The sequence below is a fragment of the Oryctolagus cuniculus genome, chromosome 8 (assembly GCF_051225735.1).
Source record: "Oryctolagus cuniculus isolate XC-2025 breed Fujian yellow rabbit chromosome 8, ASM5122573v1, whole genome shotgun sequence".
Classification (NCBI taxonomy): domain Eukaryota; kingdom Metazoa; phylum Chordata; class Mammalia; order Lagomorpha; family Leporidae; genus Oryctolagus; species Oryctolagus cuniculus.
Genome location: NC_142874.1, coordinates 88,303,266 through 88,312,389, shown reverse-complemented (window position 1 = coordinate 88,312,389; position 9,124 = coordinate 88,303,266).

Below are 9,124 nucleotides of genomic sequence, written 5' to 3'. Positions count from 1 at the left end.
AAGATAAGACAGAGCAGTTTCTTAGATATCGATAAATTCTGTGGTTGCTTCCTTACCATAATCCAACAATTCCATTGCAACTCTGTACACATCACAAAATTCACTTCATGTAGATCATTAGCCATGAAAAAGGAATGTTTTCTACCAAATCATTCATAGTAAAATAGACATAAAGAAGAAATTAAAAATGTACTTAGTAAACACTTACTGAATACTTCCATGTACTAGGCAGTATGCCAGGCAGGCACTGTGTATTAATGACGAATATATTTGGACAACATTAATTAGGAAATTGTATTTACTTATAAAAAGGAATCATAAACAGTGGATCTATGGAAAATGAAAATAAAGAACTGTATATTTCCTTAGTTAAGGACTCATAAACATTGAGGAAAAGGTACAAGATACTATATTTTTAAAAGGTACAGGATCTAATACATGTCCTATAACTAATATAATAGAAATATCAACAAAGAGCTGTGGGGATCACAGAAGAAGGAACTAATTTTGACTGTGAAGATGGGTGATGTGAGAAAAGGCTTCAGAGTTAGAGGCTATTTTTGTATAATAATAAGCTTTCATTGACCGTTATGTGCTGACACTATTAAATGTAACTTATGATCATTAACATATTTAATTCTAACAAATAAGGAGACATTTTTCAAAACAGTAAGAGTACTCTTGTTGAGAAGAGAATTAAAAAAACTTTGCTTAAAACCAAAGCTTGATTAAGAACGCTGGTGCTGAAGGAGGATAATAAGAGCAGGGAACCACTGAGAAACTGAAATAGGCTGTACTTGTTATAGGAGTGGGAGTGGCAGTGAGAAGCAAAAAGCTAGGGTGGTGGGAGCCAGAGTATGCTGTGTCTAACAGACCATGGCAAAGAGCTTGGCTTTGTCTTGAACAATGGAAAGTATTCAGAAGTTAAACTTGGATATTTTTATCCTGAAAAAATAACCAGAACAAAATAAAAGATGGAATGATTCTAGTTGTTATCCCAAACAGGCTATTGAATCACTTGATGCCAGCTTTGATCAGAAATATTTTTAAATACATAAACCCAAACATGTAGATCTCATTTCTGGTTCTATTTATCTTGACTTTCCCATGTTGTGGTATTCTTTTTCAGGGGAAAAGTCTTGGAAAAGTTGGAAATTGGGTGAATTTGAGTATAAACAAATAAAGAGGGTTCTGGGCATTCAATATTAAGATCACATTCTCCATGTTAGTGTTTTTTTTTTTTTTTTTTTTTTTTTTTTTTTTTTTGACAGGCAGAGTGGACAGTGAGAGAGAGAGACAGAGAGAAAGGTCTTCCTTTGCCGTTGGTTCACCCTCCAATGACCGCCGCGGCTGGCGCGCTGCGGCCGGCGCATCGCGCTGATCCGATGGCAGGAGCCAGGTACTTCTCCTGGTCTCCCATGGGGTGCAGGGCCCAAGCACTTGGGCCATCCTCCACTGCACTGCCGGGCCACAGCAGAGAGCTGGCCTGGAAGAGGGGCAACCGGGACAGAATCCGGCACCCCGACCGGGACTAGAACCTGGTATGGTGGCGCCGCAAGGTGGAGGATTAGCCTAGTGAGCTGCGGCGCCGGCCTCATGTTAGTGTTTTAATCTGCAAAAGAAATACACATTATTTTGTTACAGGAGTAATATTTTGACATATGTATTAGTCATAAATAAAATCATATGCAGCATGCAGTTAAACCGAGGAAGTGATTTAATTGGTATCTTCTTTTCAATTAAATACACTCAAATTATTAATCAATATATTCCCAGAGATGGCTTAGCTTATATTCGTTATATGAGCTAACTACAGAACAAGTCAATCTTTTGTAAACAAAAGTATGTTTTAAAACATGTTAAAATATGTGAAAAATTTTTATAAGAAAAATATTTTTCTGTTAATACAAAAATAAAGAAATGTGATTGGAATGTTTAAAAAAGAAAAAATCTTCATTTTATTTTAAGAGTATTGGTGAATGGCATTGTTTATAGGCATGGTTTACCAAGAGGGTATGGACTTGTAGAAGTTCATTAAATCATCAAGTGGTGGGAAATAAATAGACCACAGCAGTAACTGTGGCACTAGGATGATAACATTTAATTGTCTTGGATTTCCTATTATAATGGAATATTTGTGGAATAACCTTGCAAACGTGAGGTATAAATTATTATTTTTTACAAAAATGAATAAATCAAAAAGTTGAATATATACATGAAAATTCAGTGTACATTATTGATTTTATCTTATTTATAAAATTTCAATTAGTCTAAATTCTAATGGGCAGGAAACAAGGCATATATTTGGGAGAACTTCCAATTTAAGTCTGGACTCAAAGTTATATTTTTTGAGAACAATTCTGAAGAGAACAGTCCTTGGAATTAAGCCAATAAATTTAGTCAAATTGATGCTTCCTGCCATTTAAGATATCTGTTATATCACAGTATATGTGTTTAAAATTTCAGTTATATGTTCCTAAAGCACTACAAGCCAAACTAAGCCGGCTTACTCATTCCAGTAATAATCACTTAGGTAATCTCCTTTAAAGAGGATTATCTAAGATATCCCTCTTTTTCTTACTTGATCCAAAATTGGCTTCTATGTGATTTTTTCATTGATACAGAATTCCATGAGCTTGGAAGAGAATGAAGTGAATGGTTACTTTTCTCCTGGTATAAACTAGATGAAAATGATATCTGAAATTTATCTTTACCCTCTTCCAAAACAGGAACAAAGATGAACACAAGATGCTGTCATGGAGCTCTGACGTCTGCCCTGGACAAAAGGCAGAGGAAAAGTGTTGTCGTGAGGTCTAGAACTGTGCTCAGAGAATAATTCAAGTACAAGTACCTGCATTTCCTGAGGTAGGGTGGGGAAGGTGTATAGGAGAAGACTGTTGAGTGTTTTGTGCCTTTCATGATCCCAAACCTTGCCTAGCATCTTATGCTCTACTGGTAACACACATGCTATAAGTAAGCAACCTAATTCAGTATCAGTTTTACTGACCATTGGAGAATTCTTTGATATTGCTATCTTGTGTTCCCCCTACTGTAATTTAAGTACATTTTAAACCAATTTTCTCTTGTTTGGTTCTAAACAGAGAAGAATAGCCAATTAGCAGTTTCTAAGAAACAACTCATTAGATTTCCTTTTCCCATGCTGAATAATAGTGTGTCACTTTGTTTTCCTTTATGTCTTGACCAACAGTAATTTCCTGCCTGTTTCTTAAGGATGTTGAAAGGATCCCCCAATTAGTGTACATAAGATTTTTTTCCATAGAAAATTATTCCACATAACACAGAATTTCATCAAGAATGGAAATTAACAGGAGAGTGGCTTTTTTTAAAAAATCAGATTACACTGTCCATTTCAGATGTTGGAGATGTGGGCTCTATTTTTGTTTTTTCCGGGTGGGGTTCTGTTGAAAGCTGAAATGGTAGATTAAGCAAGAGTGAGGTCAAGTCTATAGTTAGTTCCCTGTGCCCTCAGTGGGTATCATTCATATTTATTTCAATGATATTTTAAATGATGCAGCAATTTTTCTCTTAGAAACAATGCAGCCTCCTTTTTTTGAATATTACTAGAAATGTTATCTCAGATACACAAAATCAGAAACATGTGCTTTGGAGCTGATAGTATTGCAATTCTGGAAGGTCAGCTGCAAAGACTCCACTACAGCTTGACTAATTTAAAATGAAATAGAAGCAGCTGTTGTAAGGAATGCAGCATATACGTTCTCATCTAAGGTTATGTTGCATTTCTCTTATTAATTTTAATTGTGTGTTTTAAGAGAAAGAATTTATTAAAGAAATAAAATAAAACTGGTTTTGCAAGTGTTTTTAACCAGACTAAAATAGATGGTGCATGAAATAATAAAACTCAACTGTGGTCTTTTCTCTTTTACAAAAGGGAGCATGGGCTGTTTCCTCTGCAATAGTGCTATGATCATATAGGAAAAACCAACCTGTTTTTTCCATTCTCTACCCTCTACCCTCATGAGAGACTTCTGACATCAGAGGTGTAGAGGTTTTTGTTATATACCAAGCCATTCTCTGGCAGAATCTCCCAGTGGACACCAGCCAGAAGTGCTTTAATTCAATTCAGTTTTGATTCTGTCTACCTGAGCTAGGGTCAGAACTCACAGATTGAGGACTCAGTCCCAGAAGTCCCTCCCTCTGCACCCCCCATTTGCAAGCCCAGATTGGCCTGGCTATACAGCAGGATTCTCATGATCCCCTCCTTGAGTTTCCTTACTTCCCTGGAGCTGCTCACATCCTTCAGGGAAAGACTTATGTTTATCAGTTTCCTAGGAAAGGGTATAATAAAGCACACAGATGAACAGCAAGTACAAGGGGCAAGGGCTGGAAGGATCTGGAGCTCAGGGGCATCTGTCCCTGTGGAGTTGGGGTGCACTGCTCCCCTGACACACAGGTATGTCTATCCACCAGGAAGTCCCCCGAACCCTGTGGCTCAGGCAGTTTTACGGAGGCTTCATCATGTTAGCATGACTGATAATTCACTCCCTTTCTAGCTTCTTTCTTCCTTCCCTTTCTGGAGAATGAAAGGTGAGGCTGAAAGCTCTGAGTTCATAATCCCAGCTTGGTATTTCGGGAGATCAGTCCCCATCCAGGAGCCCACCAAGAATCTCCTCATTAGATCAAAAGGCACTCCTATCACCTAGGAAAATCTGAGGTGTTTAAGACCTCTGTGCCTGGAAAGTGTGTGTGTGTGTGTGTGTGTGTGAGAGAGAGAGAGAGAGAGAGAGGTCAAAATTCAAAAGTTAGAACAAAAGATTCTCCTAGCATCACTCTCAGGAAATAAAGGATTTCAGGAGCTCTTTGCCAGGGACTGGGGGCAGAGACCAATATGCATATTTTTTATCATTTCACAGAGAGTTATTATGAAATTCATTCTTTCTTTATAACAGATGACAAAAATAAATGAATATTAAGAATTATATTCTGAATGTTCAGACTTCAAGATTTCTTTGACAAACTGAAGGCAGTTATATTACATTTTGTGTTTAACACACTCTCTCCAACTATTGCTTTGATACAAACTTAGTAAGTGATATGGACTATTGGCGTATTACTTGAGAAGTTGTTGATCAGACCCTAAGCATGGATTTGTACAGGCATTTTCTTGATTTCTGTTAACTTAAGGTCTGTCTTGAGTCCTTCTTGTTGCCATTTTTTTCTTGCTTTTCCCCCACTCCATCTCTCAAATAAATAAAAAGCAATTGCATGCAAGAGTTTACCCTAACTCTTTTAGAAGGTTACTTGAGTATACCTATCTGTCCATATGCCTTGATTTTACTCAATTTACTCTATACAATCATTGCAATGTAATATACTTCATTGTCTTTAGCATTTGCTTTTGTTTGGAACACACTGTCATCTCCTGAGCATTTGAATGATCTAGGGCAAACCACAGACCTCCTTCCAAGTTGGATTATATTTCTATACAGAACATGTTAAATAGAATAATGAGGGTTTCATTTCATGTTGATTCGTTCATTTAGCTGAGTGCTTACAATTTTCAAAATAGTATCGTAGAAGGCAACCAGTCATTAACATGAGTTAATCATATAATAGAGATCACTAATATGTCAAATATAATAATGCTGTTGATATGCCCCCAATCCAAATCCCAGAAAGCATTGTTCAAGACATTAAAAAAATCAATCACATGTTTATGAGTACAATTAGTTCAATTCTTGTAGTCTCACAAAATAACTAAGTGATTCAGACACAAAAACCTATACATTTAAAAATTGTTGTCAATTTATTTATTTATTTTCATCCATTTGAAAGGCTGAGAGAGAAAAAGAGAGAGCAGGAGAATCTCTCATCCTCTTACTTTCCAAAATGCCTGCACCAGTCAGGTTTGGGACAGGCTAAAGCTAGGAACCTAGACCTTCATTTAGATCTTCCACATGAGTGGCAGGGTCACAATCACTTGAATCATTATTCTGTGGCCTCCCATGGTTATATGAGGAGCAAGCTGGATTGGAAGTGGAGGTGCCAGAATTTGAACTGGCAGTCTGATCTCAGACGCAGACATCACAAGCAGGGGTTTAACCTGTTATGCCAAAGCGCCTGACCCCTCTATAATTCTTGAGATATACTTTCCATATTATATAGCAGTTATATTAATGTTTACTTTCTCCAGCAATAAAATAAACACATGCTCATTGTGAATAAATTTTGAGATAGATATTCAGGTTTCATATACTATACCAGAATCACACACTAGCAATTCATCAAGAGGAGTTTTTTAAAACAAAAGAAAGAAAAAGAAAGAAAGGAAGAAAGAAAGAAAAATGGAAAAGGGGAAGACCTAAGATCAATCTTAACTTGGAAGCAAGAAAAGCCAGTACCAATTATCTTTCAGGATCTTGTTATTTATTGATATAACATGCAATGGAGACACTATGTAGCAGGAGAAAAATGTGAGGGAAATCTGACATGATATTCATTCTGTCTTCTATCAGGCACTGAACATTTTATAGCCTACCTTGTTTCCTTTTCAATTTGAATATCAAGAAGTTCAGAGCCCAATTTAATGTTTAATGAAACTATTAGTTAATGTATTCACTCATTTACATATACATTCAGTCAATAACCAACCATTTTATGGTTAGTATGTGCTAACCACTGTGCAATAAGAATAGTTCCAAGTTTTAAAGGTCTCAATCAAGACAATTGTGAAAAATAGACACTTAATTATTTTTGCAAAATATAAGAATAATGTAGAAGAACTTTAAAAAAAATTTTGGAACTACATTAACAGTGGATCTTAAAAGACAAATTACAATTTGAGAATAATGTTATTGGTATTAGTCATTTTAACACAAGGAATGGTTAAGTTCACAAGGAATGGTTAAATTCACATCAACTAGTTTATAAAGCAGAAATAATTATTTCTCAGAAGTGACTAATTGGTGGCATTTTTCTCTTGAATGGATGGATTGTGAACTGAGTTTTCTTTTGAATCATGTGTTTCTGGTGGCTAGTTGTAGGCATTCTCAAGATGTATACAATCATTATTTTAACAGAAAAATTATAATTTGTGACAACTTTTTCTAGATAAAAATCATCATATGACCCAGTCTAACTGGTTGTATCATGAAACTGAACTATAATGGGAGCTGAAATCGCTTATGTGCTCTTCTTTTACTTCACCACATAGCTTCCATTTGGCTAATTTATGAATTTCAATAGTAAATCCATATTCTTTTTATCTGCAAGATGATAAAATAACCAATGCTGCCCAATAAACCAGGCAAGTCAATCAAGCATAATTAGGTGAAGAAAGAAAATAAGCAGATTCATATTCATTTTGAGAGTTTCTTCTTGAGATTCATTTTGTTTATTTGAGACGCAGAGTTATAGAGAGAGAGGGAGGGAGATCTTCCATCTGTTGGCTCACTCCTTAAATGGCCACAAGGGCTGGAGCTAGGCTGGTACAAAGACAGGAGCCAGAAGCTTCTTACAGGTGTCCCAAGTGGGAGCAGGGATCCAAGCACTTGGGACATCTTCCACTGCTTTCCCAGACCATTAGCAGGGAGCTGGATTGGAAGTGGAGCAGCCGGGACTTGAACCATTGCCCATATAGGATGCTGATGCCGACCCCAGCCCTGAGACCTTTTTTAAAGTCTGGAAATCACTGTGGGATATCCATCTCTTGGAATTTAGAACACCAAATGGTATCAAGAAGCAGTCATTCAATAAGAGTGATAACTACACAGGTCAAGTGTTACATTGGTAAAAGAGGGAGAGAAAAAAAGTGAAATTTATCTGATATATTTTTCATGCTAGCAAAAATTTCATGAGAAGCACATTTGATTTGTTGGATATCACCAATTAAATACTTAATAATCTATGTATCATAGAGCTATTTTCCCAGAAGTTGGGAATATATCCATAATTACCATATTTATTTTCAAGCTTTGTAGGTAGAAATTTGAGGATATATAAAGAGAAGTCATTAAACATTAATTATTAGTAGTATAGGAATGCAATCATAAAAATATAAACTTTGGTCCCTAAAAACATTTTAAAACCACTCAATTATTTGTATTATATAGTTTTCAGTTATACTTGATTATAGAGTTATCTTGATTTTTGGTGGATCAACTATTGTGTTTTTTAAAATTTATTTTTGTTATTTATGTGAAAGGCAGAGAAACACAGATAAATATTCTGTCTGGGCCAGTTCTTTGGCATAGAAAGTTAATCCTACACCTGTAGTGCCAGCCTCCCACATGGGCACTAATTCAAGTCCTGGTTCCTCCACTTCTGATCTACCTCCCTTCTAATGCACCTGGGAAAGCAGCAGCAGATGGCCCAAGTTCTTGGGCCCTGAACCCACATGGGAGACCCAGAAGAATCACCTGGCTTTTGAATCTGGCCTGGCCTAGCACAGGCTGTTACGGCCATTTGGGGAATAAACCAGTGGATGGATGAGCTCTCTCTCCTCTCTTTTCTTTTCTCTTTATATCTCTGTCTTTCAAATAAATAAATAAATATAAAAAAAGAGAAATATTCTGTCTACTATTTAACTCACCAAATACCTGTAACAGCTGGGACAGGGCAGACCAAAATCAGGAGCCTGAAATTCCATCTGGGTCTCCTATGTGGGCGGCAGAAACCTAAGTACTTGAGCCATCATCTGCTGCCTCCCAGGGTTCATATTAGCTGGAAGCTGGATTGGAAATGGAGCCAGAACTCAAACTCTGGCTCTCTGAAATGGGATGTGGATATCCAAAGTGGAGGCTTAACCAGTATGTCAGAATGTCTGCACAAAGCAAATTTGTAAATAGTTTCTATTGCTCCTCAACCTCTGTATGTTTTGACAGACTAAAATAAGAATAATTTAATTGTTTCTTCTTTTTGGTATATTTTATCCAATTTATTCAAGTGAAGGTAACATATTTAAGGGAAGAAAAATATCAATGGAATAATACATTTATTCAATATAGAGATAAGCACTATACTAAAATATTGTTTTATTAAAGTAGTAAATAATACCCTGTCAAAAATATTCTCAATTTCATCAATGACCTCTGTGATGATTAATATTATATGTCAACTTGGTACCTAGTTGTTTGATAAATTCCCA